This window comes from Gallus gallus, chromosome 4, assembly GCF_016699485.2.
Source record: "Gallus gallus isolate bGalGal1 chromosome 4, bGalGal1.mat.broiler.GRCg7b, whole genome shotgun sequence".
Taxonomy (NCBI): domain Eukaryota; kingdom Metazoa; phylum Chordata; class Aves; order Galliformes; family Phasianidae; genus Gallus; species Gallus gallus.
Genome location: NC_052535.1, coordinates 9,977,095 through 9,992,768, shown reverse-complemented (window position 1 = coordinate 9,992,768; position 15,674 = coordinate 9,977,095). Strand labels below are relative to the sequence as shown.

General features: G+C 38.6%; 1 long non-coding RNA gene across 1 annotated transcript in view; it reads left to right on the top strand.

The window, feature by feature from the left end:
- LOC112532333 overlaps positions 1–15,674 on the top strand; it is a 55,309-nt gene that overhangs the window by 26,449 nt on the left and 13,186 nt on the right. The window contains exon 2 of the long non-coding RNA XR_003074928.2: positions 1,983–2,072. This is a non-coding gene — a long non-coding RNA (uncharacterized LOC112532333). The remainder of the gene's footprint in view (positions 1–1,982; positions 2,073–15,674) is intronic.

The window sequence follows — 15,674 nt, the reverse complement described above, 5'->3', positions numbered from 1 at the left end:
CAAAGGAGCTAAGGTATGTGTGTGCATAAGCCTCTGTTCCATTTCCTCCAGTTGATTTCATGAAACAAACGCTGGAAATTACAGAACAAATCACTGTTCTTGCTCTATACCTGTGCCCTCTAACATAAAGGGAAAGAGTTAGCTTTTCCATTCATGAATATCAGGCATCCAGCTGTCCATCTCAGGCGCATAATTTGTTTTGTGTGACATGGGTAAATGAATGCCAAGACAATCTAAATCCCAGAGGATGTGTCTTTGCTAGCTGTTGTCTCAAAAAAAAAAACTTCTTGAGGACTAGAGATTTATAACTGGACTGCATTACTGACTTTGTTAGAAAAGATGAATAAGCCTCTTATAAGCTTGGGAGCTATGTGTAGTAAAACCAAGTTATCAGATGTTTGCTGTGTGATGGAGCTTCAGTGTACCATGATCATGGAAATATGTATGATTACAAGATTCAGAATGCCTTAGAAGTTTGTAAAAATTCTCAAATCTGGAAGCTCCTATTGAGAATCCAATAGCAAAATGGATGTGTAACAAAACATCAGATGCATCTCTGCCTGAATTTTAATTCCCTGGATATATGCTTGCATTTTTACGTGCAGATACTTACCTTCAAGCCATCCAATCCCACCTGAGATGCAGAGTGTACTATCTCAGTGTTTGGTTAATGGAACTATAGGCTTTTTGATACATGGATAGTGTTTGCTGTTGTCTGCTTAAAATATACTGTGCAGACAGGCTTTCCTTGTAGCTAGCCTCCATTAAATAAGAAGCATTTTCAAATGTCTACATTCTGTGGCATTTTATATTTATAACTGTTTCATCACTTGCTGAAAACTACAAGCTACACCTCAAAGTTCTGTTCCTTGTCAGGTAGTGAAATCTCCTATTTGTCTGATCATTTTTGATCAGACAGGGTATGTTTCAGGATATGTTTCCCCTTCATCAAGGTTTGATTCTGTTAGGTGCCACTTATCTGTTTCTGACTAATTGGACAGGATGTCTTAATAACCACACTTCTGTAGAACTCAAGGTATAATTTAAATCTGGGAAAATATCATATTATCTCAGTTTGTGATTCATTACAACATAGGAATTTTGCAATCCCACTTAATATACCTTTGGAATCTTTGGATGAGATGCTACAAATTTAATCATAGATTATTGTACTTCTACCTGAAGAAATAAAAACAGCCCCTCTTCTCAAAGGAAGAATGTTGACCCTTCAAAACCTGAGGAAGCATTTGCATCAAATGAGTCATTCCATTGTCATTTGTGAGGAAACTTAGGATAGGGTTGGTAGTCATTTGACCAAGACTTTGAAAGGCATATAGGCAGTTGCTCTCACTGATTTTAGTGGAAGTCGAACACTGTGCCCTTTGTGGTCTGTCAATCACATATTGCTGAAAGGTCTGTTGGGATACCAATGCTAGGAGCTAGCCCAATACACCGTATATGTTCATGTGAACTCATAAGTTTCTCACAGTGTGAAAATGGGAGTTGGCATAAAGAAAGGGCAAATTCTTAGCAGTAATTCCACTGAACACATACAAACCTGATTTCTTTGTTCCGCATGGAGAAGTATTTAGGACTTCTATAGTGGTTAATGCAGTGGTGCGGGTCTGAAGTAGAATCTCAAAGAATTGCAAGCTATATCTGATGCAAAACCAAGAAGTTTCAATGTTTACTCATCTGTAGGGTTGATGTGAAGTTTAGCCATACGCTAGGCCATTTTATTCTATAAAGCATTTGTTTTTTTCTGAGATGTAGGAAAGGTATTTTATTTAAGGAACAGTTAAGAATACAGTATTACCACATTTCACTGCTCAGCATGTAAAACATCTGTTTAATTCCTTTATGTCTTGAGCGTCCTTGTAGCTAAAGATTTGACATTCACTGTATTTTATTAGATGAATCCACGCTTTTAAAATGTTCCTACTTAGTACTGTATACTATAATTCTGTTTCCATTTCTTTTAGCAGCTGGAACAGAAGAATTTTTGCTGTGATGTCCTCCAGTTGTCCTCTGCTGAAATCTGAGCTATCATGCTGAGGTGCAGAAGACAAAAGGTAATTTTCAGATAGGCACATCTTAGGAAACATTAGACAAAACACATTTGGGTGTAGAATATTTTCTTGCCAGACTTATAACTTCTGAACTTTATTGTATTTCACAACGAATGAACCACTTATTTCTATTTGTGATATATTGCTGTATGTATGTGAGAAGATATTTTTAGAGTATTAATCTCTTTCTAGGTAAAACAGAGATATCATTTTAACCTTTACTGTGCTGTGTCTGCAAATCTGCTCTTGTATGTATGCTTTGTGTACACATACACATGCTCTTGCTTGCTTTTTTTTTTTTCCTCTCTCTCCATAAGCACACACAATGGGACTGTTTGACCTGAGAAGAATTAAATGCAGAGCTGCTATTTTGGTGCCTGCATTAGTTTAATTTCATCATTTGGTGCTCTAGGGGTGATTTGAGAAATTGAAAGGAAAAGTTTGTGACAATTTGTAGGTATAAATTTTATGGCTATTCTGGTTAAGAGATTGGATTTTTAAAATTATTAAAGTCAATAAGTTACAAGCCTGGAAGTGGGTAGCAGAGGTTCCATCCTGCTAACTCTAGCTTAGTCAAGTGGTCTGTCATGTTTTCCAGCCTCTGGTAATTAAGTTGGTTTACTACAGCCTCTGGCCATTCCATTTCCTTAAAAGCTGCACAGCCATTTCCTCCAGTTGTGAGTTATGAGTGATACAGCTGATGAAGCATACATCATGACAGTGATGAGAACAGTGACTCTAGCAAGATGTCTGACTTCAAGAGCAATAAGGCTGATGAGCATGTGGGCTTCAGGTCATCAGGGCCCACACTCTGTGAGAGGTTCCACAATTGCCACGGGGACTTTGAGTATTTCAAAGGATGCAGACTTCTGTGAATATAAATTAAGATACCATTTACCACCCTACTTACTATTCTACTTAGTAAAATGAAAAGTAATATATATATATATATATTCATAACTGATTTTATAGATAGTGTTCGTCTGAATTATTTTTACTGAATCCCTACTGGACTAGGCTTGTTGTTTCTTTACTGGCATCCACCCAATTAGTATGCAGAAACGAGCACTAATTAGAGAGATACAAGAGACTGACCTTGCTGTTGTTTACAGAGCATTCCTCTCTCCATGTAAGTAATGTGTTCGAAGAGGTGGGTATAGAGCTGAACAGGTGCATCCTGTTACAGTGATGTGGAAGTCAAAGGCAGCTACACCGAGCTGCATACAATGTTTTACTGTTGAGAAACATGTTGTTAGTGGAAAGACATGCTGATAAATTTCTGGGAACTGATGCAATATTGTCTGTTAAAAGTGTAACGGGCAGCGGACAATATAACTGTGTGGAAAAATCACTAGATTGGATGGAGGGGGAAAAATCGGAATTCTGTTTGGAGCTCTGTCTCCAGGATGTGTGGTGACCATAGGTAAGAGCTGATTTCCCCTGTATGTGTTAGTTTGCACATGCCAACCTTTTCTTTTGAATAGCTTAGAAAAGCACTTAGCTATATAACAGGTAGACATGATGTATGTTGGGAAAATGGCAAAGATGCTATGCTTTGTACATTTTAAGTTAAACATTTTTCTTCTTTTCATGATTTTTTTTTTTTTTTACTTCTGATGACTAATGTGTAAAATTATAATCTCCTTCTTATAACTTCAACGTTTTTTCTCCTTTTCATTATGTATACATCACTTTAGCTTCTAGACTGTTTGATTTTTCTTTCTATAAGGTAGAAGGATTTAGTTTAGATAGAGATGAAACCTAAAGAAAGCACCTATCTCAGAGCTGACTGATTAAATGCTTTGAAATTCTCAGACATGTGCTGCCCTTTAGAAGGAGTGTATATGTTTTAATGAAGACCAGGGTGCCAGGACATGTTATGAAGACTTTTTCCTCCCTGCAGAGCATGCATGCAGAAGTCTGAAACCAATGTACAGTCAGGAAGTGAGCTTTAGCTGTAATTATTTAAAGCTTTATATCTTTGTCATAAAATATATGGTATTTATCTTTAGTACATTTCATATCTTCATATGCTTATGACTGCTAAAGAATATTCAGTACTCCAAAGTAAAACCAGCTTCTATATGTTGCTGCATAAAACCTGTAAAAATGGATGATAACAAATCACTCCTTTCAAATATCCCTAGTGGGTGGATTAGCAGGCATTAGTGAAGAGTTTATGCCTCTGCAGGCATGAGAGTTCATGAAGGAAAGATTATATATAGACTTCCTCTCTTTTTGTCCTCTCTTCTGGCAATCTCAGCCATGGTCGAAGGCAGGTATTGAGGTAGATGAAATTGTGGCCTCGCAGAGCTCAGTTACATTCTTGTGTTCCAGGTTTGACTATAGAGATGGTTTTAGATGACTACATATTTTTGCTCTCTATTAACATTGATCTGGGAGCCAACTAATGTTCATGGCACAATGCAGTGCTATGTCTGAATTAATAAGCCATGCTAAATTCAGCAGGCAGAGAGACAAACTGATACGTCTGTATGGCTTTCACTCTGAAACTAGGTTGTGATCCACCACAATGAACACTGGTAGAGCTAATGCGATTGTCTGCAGCCCTTCATCTGTGTTGTTTGTTACTTGGCAAACTGAGGAAAACAGTACTGGATCGGTAATGCTTGGTTCACATTTGGAAGGTTCTCCTTTTAACTGAGATGTCTTGGAAATGATTATTTCCTCTGTCACCCATTTTCAAAAGAAATAGAAGTATAAAGTTCTGTGTAATCTTGAAAACCTGTGTAACTGCATCAAGCTGTCTGCTGTTTAACCATGAGTTGTTTGAGATGCCAGATCTAGATAAAGATGAATTATTATTACAGGAATGTTGTTAATGATAATCTAAGGGTACAAATGGGGTGCAAATATAGGTATTAATTAACATGTAATGTTGCTGAAAAAGACTGCCCATATTTGGCACATTAGCCCTTCATCAGTTTGGATAGCTGTTTGTATTTCAGACTTACTAACAATTCATGTGCTGAAAACATACCTATGTTTCTGTGTGTCAGCTGGCCCAAGATCGAATCATACTATCTTTTAGTATTTTCAAATCCCAACGTCAGGGATAACTTTGATAATAGCCTCCATCTCTTGCCTTAGTACCCGAATGCCAATGTGCAGAGTGTATAAATGTATCAGTATTTTACCAAAATTTTCAAAAACAATTTAAACGTAAGCTCCTACATTTGCACCCACTCTGGATAGAGATATGGTACATCACTTATGTGAACTGAGTCTACATGCTTAGTTTTCTTATGCGACCACCTCTGACATTAGTTTTGATGGCAAGAGAAGCTTGCTAACAACAGCCAACGGTCGTACGTCACTATATGACTTTATGTGGATGGGAAGATATGTGTAATGAGACAGAACTGATAGGACAGTATTCTCTATGGTGCCACTTACCTATGGGATTAGTGTAAGCTAAACCATCTGTCAAAAAGCAGAGTCCCGAATGTTTAGTTGATCTAGGAGATGTCACTAGGATAAGTTCAACCCTGTTTAAGGCCACTGATTTATGTTGTTTTCAGCAAATATGAACACTGTAAGATCTGAGCCGTAGTTGCTTGCCTCTGAGATTTGAATCACTGAATGCTTTAGCCATAATATTTTTTTTTCTTAATTCATGGCTGTTAGAAAATATGCATGTCACTCACAAGTCCTCCTCACATAGAATATATGTGGGTCAGCTACTTCATGAACTTAGATTGCCATTAAAAGAATGGATAGAAAAAGAGACTGTTGGTCTGTAAGAAATTACCATGGAGATGTTTTCTCAGGGCATTCCATTTTTCATGGGAAGAATGCATTATTATGGTCACACTGCCAGGAGTCTGACTGTTACAGAGTTTTCATGTGGAACATGAAACCGCCAATATAGCTGCAAAATGCCTATAATTTGAGTTTACAGGGAATAATTGATGACTTCAGTTCTGAAGCAGAATGCTTAGCTTCATAGCATGGCTGTAACGTAGAGAAGCCTTTGTTGAGTAAGGGACGCCACGGCATTCACAAATGTACCAGTAGGGGCTGCTACACACCCCATGGAATGAACACATTATGAAAGCAATTAATGAAATGCCTCACAGAAAATAGCATGTGGTGGAAGCCCAAGGGACCTAAATATAGTGCTCTACCAGATGGACTGCAGGAGAAACACCATCTGACTAGAACAATGTAGGCTTTTCTGAGCGATTGTTGCTGTGCATGGACTTGTCTGTGCTGGGATTTTTTACATTTCTCACTAACTTGTTTAGGTAAAGCCTTCCTTACACCCTGCTTTTTCCCCTTTTTCTTTCTTCAAAGCTCACAGGTTTGAAAAGCTCAGGAAGAACTTCATTAAATATAATAGAGTAGTTGCAACAGAGAGGAAAACAAAAATTAACCACTGAAGTATGCTAGCTACATTTGTTGTGCTCTGTTACTTCTTTATCATTAGTGTCTCTGTCAGATAAAATTGAATTTCTCAGATACAAGTACTGGCAACCGTCAGGCTTTACTCTCTCTTCCAAAGCTCACTGGACAAACAGTAGGGATTGGTTTCTTCAAGGCAGTCCAGGAGCTTTCTTTGTAAGTGTTCAAATCTCTGCACACCAACACATTGTCTGTACTAGCCACAGTACCTTTTGTGGTGCTTCATTTTAGTGACATTTTAGCAAATAAGTTTTAATTGAAGTGTTTTCAACATGCTAATCTTGAATTCATTTATCACTACACAAAAGAAGTGTAGAAAATTACACACCTATTCTTATAATTTAATTCTACTCTGCCTAAGTTATTGGACTAAACGAGCTGGATTTAATCTAATCTTTCAAGTTTCTGGAACTTCTACTCAAAACATGAGAGTTTATCATGCATTATTGTTTCTCCTCTCTAGTGCTCTTCATTACATACATTTGCATTCTGCTTTTAACATGATCTAAATTCTCTTTTAAATTACAAAAGTCATTTCAACAAGGCAAGGGAATACCATTAAGAAATTATAATCTCTGTTTATAGAAATTTAAATTCTTTATAAATATTTATCAGTGAAATCAATGGAAACCCTTGATGTACAAAAGATTAGACCCCCAAATCACTGCAGCTTTTGAAATGTTTTCTGTTGGAAGGACTGAAAGTTCGTTACCTTTGCCTGGATATTCTTGGGCATTGAGACCTCTCTTGTATTGTCTGGTTCAGCAATCATCCATCCATCTACCTCTGAGCCTTCAGTTACGTGCATTTGGTTTCATTCAGATCAGTTGCCTAAAGTGCTTGCTCCCCATGAAACAGGAGACTGCTTATACACAGACTTGGATAGCCTCTCTAGGTACTTTCTCATACAAACCTCAGAGGAATCCTGCAGGCACTGTGGGTTACACCCCCCTGCCAACCTGCTAGCAGTGGTGGTTGCTGTGGTTTATCCCTTAGGTTTAGATTTTTTCCAAATGCTTGAATGTTATGTGGCTTGTTCTAATTAGAACATTTGAATTTAGGAAAATTCACCCTTTAGCACTAGATTACTCTCAGTGATACCATAAAAGTGAATATACATTAGGGAGAGTTGTACATAGGTCACTTCAAAATTTCTTCTATTTATTTTCGTGGCAAATGCAACAGATAAAAAGAGAACAATAACAATATTTGATAAAGCAAATTTAGAGCTCGATGATCTTTTAAGGTCCCTTCCAAACTAAGCCATTCTATGATTCTCAGCTACAAAATGCTGTTTTTCATCATAGTTACCACTGTCAGCCAATTTGCATGGGTGAGCTGCTCAAGGCACTCTTCATTTTGTGGTGTGAATGTTGTGCATGGCTGTCTGGAATGTGGTTTTCACATCACTGTCACTACTGCTGAAACATGCTACCCACCACTTCACTGTGCTCATATCCACTGTTTGGTCTCTATAATTGTTCAGCAAGTGTCAATGAATATCAGTGGGTGAAATTTTTTCTGCATGAAGAGACTCATTTCCACACCTCTGATTCATCTGTACTTCCACCATCAGATGCCATTTTGTCAGACTGCCCTGCTGCCTTCTGTCATTAGGCAACAAAATGTAATGGAATACTGGTTGGGGAGGTTCAACCTCTGCTGCCTTACCACCAACATCCTCTCCTGATGTCATGAATGAGCAGAATAAAATAGTAGGCATTACTTTCAGTCAAACCATAATGCAGTTAACACCTTAAGAGCCAGAGCAGTCGTCCAGGGCTCAATCTTAGGGAGTTTTGTACTTGTGACATTTGAAACATATAAGTATTTTATAGGAGGCTTTACTTTAATGTCAAGAACTGGAGATGGTTTAGCTCAACAGCAGGTTGAGGTGTTCAAGTATTGATCCTAGGAACAGAGAACACTGCTTACATGCTCTGTTGCAGAGAAAAATGAAAGTAGTCCTAAGCATATTTACCTGCCTCCTGGTTTGTGCCTGGGCCACTGTTGCTCTGGTTGTCATTGCTACTTTAGTACTTTTTCTTTTGAAATTAACCATTTATGTTTCTGACTTGCATTTTCAATTAAGTACAGGGCATAGGTATATGCAATCTAGATTCACATGAAGTCATAAGACAGAATTTGTACTAAATCCCTCTTGCAGAGAAAAAAAAGACTGCAGAATGAATTCCACTAGTGCACATTGCTACAGCCACTGCATATTCTCTCAGAGAAGGAAGTGGGAAAGGTTAATTGTTAAGTTCAAGCTTCTGATCATTCGTATAATATTCAGGACTTCAACACTCAGGTGAGCTGAGGTTCCTGGGGTTTCTAACATGAGTGTTTGACTCTTATTGTTGCTGTTGGGAGCTGAATATTGTCACATGCAGGAGATCTTTTAATAGACCTGATAGTACAAGTAGTAATGAGTTTAGACCACAAAAGCTGAAATTTGTGATAAGCGTTGCCAGGTTTGAAGTTGAAGAAATCAATATGTGTGACTTCTGCATATGGAATTGCAAGATTTAAAGAGCTTATCTCTTTTAAATACTATATGTACTCACCACTAAATTTAATGCAGTGATGAGTGTTCATCATTGCTGAACTTGGATTCTGAAAAAAATTAAATCCATTCTAGTGTTTATCTAAAGCAGTTTATATTTGCTAGGGATCCTGTAAGAAAGGGACTACTGTTATCTACATCCTACAAAACAAAAAGTAACTCCTGTGGTAATTCTGATCATACTTCCCATTTGTTCCACAAAAACTGTTAATAATTGAAAAAAAAAAAAAATAAGAAAAGGAAAAACTGTTATCTGAGTTTGGACCAAAGTTTTGTTTAGGTATGTCCTAACTAGTCACTTGCATACATATAATCCCTGGGGCAAGATGAAGCTTTGAACTTCATTTAACCCAATACTGTTCAGCCTTCTAATGGTGATTTACTTCTTGTAGCTCATGAGATTATTGATCCAAATTAGAAATGTTCTTGGTGATTTTCAGTGCCCTTCGACCCAAGCAGTCACCTGGAGGTGAAAGGCTCCTTATCTACTTAAAATTACTTATTGAAAACAATGAATTGGGCTAAGGACCTTTTACCAGGTCACTCTGAAAATTAATTCATTGAATTTTCGTGCATACTACTATAAACCTAGCCCTGAAAAATGCAAGTGAGAAGACCCTTCGACAAGTTGCTTTTGAATGCATCATCCACCATTTTTAGATCATTACATTGATCACAATTCATTTCTGTTCTCTGCCATATATCTCAAAGTCTTCAGTTACAATTACTTAGGTTGGATTCCTCCTGCAATAAATAGTTTTTCCTTTAAGAACCATGTATTACCTTTCACGTTTAAATTGTGTGAGGACAGCTGCAATCCTTCTGGTGATTGATACCAAGATCACAATCACAGTGGGTTAACAAAGAGGAGCATGAGCAGATATAAACCAGTTATAGCCAGTTAGGGTACTACAAGCTCACCTTCAAGCAATCAACATGGTACTACAGAAAAATATTCACTAGACTATGCCCTAATCTCACCTAGGCAACCTTCCATTAATTTTTCAGTTGGAACTTACTCTGCAAATTATGTCCTCTGACTACAAAAGGGCAGAGTAGGAGAGGAGAGAATAAAGTTGCCTCAAATCCCTTGTCAGACAAATATCAGACAGAAAATAGACTGTTCTGCAAATATGGAGGTGTACTAAGCATCCATAGGATTTCCACTGAAAGAGACGTTACAAGTAACCTGATGGAATTTAATTCACTTTCTCATTTCTCAGCATGTTGTTATATGACAAAGCTGTGGCATGATCTGGCTTGGAAAGTCTTCCATATTTCTTAATAAATGAAGGCTGATGGCTTTATGGAAGGGGTTACTTCTTTATGAAAGAGAATGAATACAGCAGCCTACTTAAGTGACAGATAACTGGAAGGGATTTCTCAGAGTAAAACTTCCAAGATATCTGGAACTTAGCAGATGATAATTATGTCTGTGATGCAGTTTATAAGCTCCCAAGGTTGCAGATAAGAAAGAGTTAATAGAATGACCATTTTTTTTCACCCACCACCCTCATTGCTTCCCTCAGTGCGATTACAAATCTAATTAATGGCAGCACTCCTACAAGGCTGCAGCCCAGCCACAGAGGGACAGCCTGGCTCTTGGCCAAGGAAGTGTCTCAGTAACAAGAAGATCAGTGCCACATACTGTGGCATTTTCCTATGAGAGGTGATGGCAGGCAGAGAGATTAAGAGTACTGTTTGCCTCACTATCCCGGACAGGTTAGAATTAAAACACAGGTCCCGTTTATATCTTTCTCCCTCATAGGAGGAGGTAACAATCCCAACACAAAAGCAGTAAGCATCAAATGGGAGAAAATCTGAAAACCATATTGGCGTTTAGAGGCTTTTTTATCCCCGGAGCAAGGCTGAAGCTGCATAAGGAAAATGATCATTTTTTTAATTTTTATATGCTGCTATGGAAAATGTGGACACCAGGGGGTGCAACGACCACTGTCTGAAGGGCTGAGGACTCCAAGGTGCGATTGCGTCCTCCCTGTGTGAGTTAAAAACAGTGGAGATATTATTCTGAGGGATGTATTGTAACGAAATGCTCCCTGTAATGACTATGTTGCCAACAATACACTTAGAAAGCTTAATTTTTTATTACACAACTTCAAGTATACTCCTCTGCATATCTGGCAACGTGAATGGGACTGAAAAGCCAGGAGAGGCACTGAGACATCGGGGCTGATTCCCACACCCGAGTCTGCTGCAGCCTTGCCTCTACAGTTGTTCATGGCAGAACAGAGCTTTGTGGTGGAACTGCTGAAAAGATGTGTGTTGATAGAATAAAATGATTTTTAAAAGGTTCTCAAGAATACGTTCATATTAAATTTAAAAGGATTATTATTCTTATTTATATTCTCCCCTCTTGTGCTAATTTTGCTGAAGTGAAAAAATCCCTTCACATTATTGTCAGACTGCAGCTTTTCATGCAAAATTAATTCTGATGATAACACCAGCACTTAGCTGATCTCAGAAGGCTGTTCCATTATGTTTGTGAAGTCAATTCCTTATTGCTTGTCTATAGAAATTCATATACTATGTGTTGAAAAGCCTGCAGATAAATAGCTCAGTGTACAGTATTGCATTGCTTACTATAGAAATTGCTGTGATCATTTAGATATAATAGATTTGGGACTTCTTAGCAACAGAATTTCTGCAGAGTAAATGAGAGAAAAATATTGATAGGTAAACTTGGTTCAGTGAAATGAGAAGAACAGTAAAGCTTTCATAATAAAGCACACCAGTTCAATTAAAAAGCTAATAGTAAGGGGCATATCTGTTTGTGAAAAAAGAACCAACCAACACAAAACAAACTGAACACAATTTCGACAGTAAATGCTGCCAGATAAATTAAGTAATAAATGGTTTGAAAGGACTTGTGTTACTTATCTTGATCTAAAGAAGCAAGTACATAATTGTAATTGACCACAGTTTAACCCATTTGTAGTTCACTGTTCAGTGAACATTTTTAAGATAAGTAATTTGTGTTGCAAAAGTGAAATGAGATGAATGCAATACAGCTTGCCTCAGTGATATCTGAAGCATAAAATGTCTGTCTTCAACCTATAACCTCTTAAAAATAGAGCTAATGTAAGTGAACATGGTGCCATTCATTAGCATGTCAATGATGATTCTCTAACACGGTACCATTAAATTACTGTGGTGATAATTGAGACATTAAAAAAAGACAGATGCTAGGTCTGTTTCTAGGCTCTTATAACCCTTTAGCTATTAAATTTCAATGAGATAACATAACACAGCTATAGCAAAAATTAACAGCTGGGAATATTTTTCTGTAAAATTGCCTTTCTCTAACTGAATTAATATTTTTACAGGTCCAGATTTTCATTTCAGATTCTGCTTGACTGATATGATTTTAGCATTGCTGGGCAGGGGAAAGGCAGGGCTAAAAAGGAGCTGACCAAGATTCTCGTAATGGGGAGGGATGGAATATGGGTATGTTGTCAGATTCTATAGATTCAGTGTATTCTACGCCTAAAAACCATGCATACTAGAGAATGTGCCAGGGCTTCAGTGAAACAGAAAGTTCAACTAGCAGCAAACAAGAGCAGAGAGGTAGAGATAGAAGCAGGGGAGAGTGAACAGAGATTTTCAGTTCACGTCACCACAGAGCAGAAGCAAAGGAGAGGTGGTGTGGAACACTGCCCGCCAGTCCTGCTCTCAGGCAGTAATGACAATCTGGCCATCCTGGTAATATGCTAAAGTCTGCCAAGCCAGAGCTGTTTGAAGAGGGCCTTGCTTGGGAAAAGCTGCTCCCTCGTGTTCCCCACAAGTGAGTAGGAGGCAGGACTGGTGAGCGAATTGCCACAGCAAAAAAAAGCAGATGTGAATCCCACTGACCCTCAGGAAACTGAATGCTTTGTTTGAGTAATTTCATAAGTTCATTATACATTTTAAGAACTGTTTTGCATTCCCACTACTGGCCTTCCACACTGCAAAATATTTAGCAACAACAAGAACAGGACTACTAACTAAAATACGTGAAACACTCTGTCTTCTCAGCTAGACCAGTGTCTCCCCTTTGCACTGTAATGAGCTGGTTTGATTCATTGGCACAGAGCCACTCTGAGCTGTGGTGCAAGCACAGTAGAGTGAGACACACTGGCTGCTAGCTAAACCACCTGCTGTCGATGCTGCTAGCCCCAGGCACCTCTCTTGGATTCCAAATTCTTTCCCAAATGATGCTGGGAATCTACCTGCTGACTATGCTGTTTAGGGAATTAAAACCATGCTACACAGTCTGCAGTGCAACACAGTATTTTATTCTTACCAGAGGTGATGATATAAATCTCATGCAATTCTCAAACCTTACAACGTATACTTCAGCTTATAGGCAAGCTTACCCGTGTCCAAATGGCAAATAAATGTACAGAGACTGTTTTACTTCTTGTTCTGTCGTGTTTGATTGTGGACCCTCACTCTGCTTGCTACTCTTTAAACCCAATGGGGATACGCTCTTTTGATTCCCTTGCAACTTGCAGAATTTTGGGACTGGAAAATTCCAGAAACTTTCTGTGGAAATTGAGAGGGCAGGACTGAAGGAAAAGGCAACAGGATCTCTTCCCCAGTCCCCTTTCTTCCTAGCTAATATGTTAAATGCTGCAATTTGCTTGCTGGTAGGTGCTGATAACACTGCATGTGAAGGATTGTCCCAGTACATACATTTAGAAAACCTGAATTGCACTACCTTCACTGGACTGTTTGTTTTATCATGCAATGCATAGTGAGTAAAGCTGGTATTTTGTGGGTCACTAAGAAGTGGCAGTGAAATATGAGATGTTTGGGCAATCTGTTGTAATGCCTTCTGGTGGATCCAACCTTAGAGATTGTTCATAGCAGGTTTAAAAAGAGTTGTGTGAGAGCTGGGGTCTCCTCTTATAGCAAAGTGAAACTTCAGGAGGTCAGAGCTGCCATTTCCACAGGCTAATAATTTTCTAGTTGTTAGGAATAAATAGCATTGTAAAATATCTACTTAGAAAATATGGGTTATACAGATGCAAATTGTCTTATTCTATTGGTTTTCTATGAGTACATTTACTTACACTGAGTAGTTGGCTTTCTCTATATAGTAGCGATGGCATATGGCTTTTAAAACCTTCATGCTGCTGTACTTTAAATCAGAGCAATCATTAGCATCTCAAAAAGCATCATAGCATGGATTGAATTGTCTGTAATAGCTTCAATATGGAAACACCTGGCTCAACAGGTGCCTGAAGTCACAGCAGGCCATCTGTTAGTGGTCCAGTTGGATGCTTTCAAAATGCATCTAGCAAGCAAGCAAGGGCACTGGGGAGTAAAGCTGGAGAGGGGAAATCCAGCAACCTGCAGTCAAAATGCCAGGTACAGAAGCACAGGAGGAGTGTGTATTGTAAGTCAGGCTTTTCATTCTGTTTTAGTCTGCTGGGAAGATTGGAGACACTGTGAAATTTTTAAATAAAAGCCAGGTATAAACTTGGAGACAATCACCAGCTGTTCATTTCTCTTCTGCAGCATGCAGAGGAACAAAAGCACATTAAAGACCAACAAAAGGATTGAAAAAGCATAGAGCAGCATCTGTGTGGCATGATTTCCGCTACCGTGGGGACTCTGTCTTCACAGACAAATTTCACAACAGAGACAGGAGATGACTGGGTAATGTTATTGCCCAGTATTACAGATCTGTCTGGTATATAAATCTCTGTGTATGTCTGTACTAAGTCACATGCTGCTGTGATGGTATATGACTATATCCAGTAGGATGACTTTGTGCTGCTATAGGGCTGTGCTGCAGCTCTGTGAGGGATGAGCCTTCTCTCAGGCAACGTTGGCTGTAAAGCATCTAATGAGTAAGAGCTGCTGCTTGTAGTGTTAGAACTTAACTCTGTTGTCTTTGCCACGTTCTTATGGATTAGCAGCATGGCCCCTGGCATGTAATAGCACGCCAATTAAACTTACTGTGCTGGCAGGAGAACAGCCAGAATAGAGAGTACCAAGAATCTCAAGGTCCTGAATGGCCCTTAGTATTGATATAAGCAGATCTGGCATACACATCCATTCTGTTTGTTTCTAGTTCTGTGGGTTTTTGTTGTTGCTTGGTTTTGCTTGGCTGGTTTTGTCTTTTTTTTTTTTTTTTTTTTTAAGTTCAGAAGACTGCAGGCATTGTCTGTATGCCTCATCTAGGCTCATCCAACACTCTGGTTCAAACCTTACCAAGGGGAAGAGATGATGCCTTCCCCAAACATGCTTCCCAGTAGGAAATATTATGGTGCATAAGCACAGCTTGTGTGTGACTGATTCACATAGCTTGGACCCTGCAGCAGTAAGGCAAATTAGACAGTAAGAAGTAGACGTGCAGCCAAGCCTCTGAATGTAGAAAAGGAAGAGACCTGTTACAGGGACCCAGCTGCAGGAAGCTGCTGTCTCCAGAGGTGACATTGAAAGCTGCTTGATCTAAAAGCAGTCCTGAAGAGGTTTTGCCCAGTGAAGATGTACGCAGAGGGACTAGTATCTTTTTCTATTTGAACTGTCAGGTCAGAGATTTTTCCTATATCAGAAGTTTGCTTTGTTTATGTTCTAATGAGATTCAGAGTTCTTTTCTTTCAAGC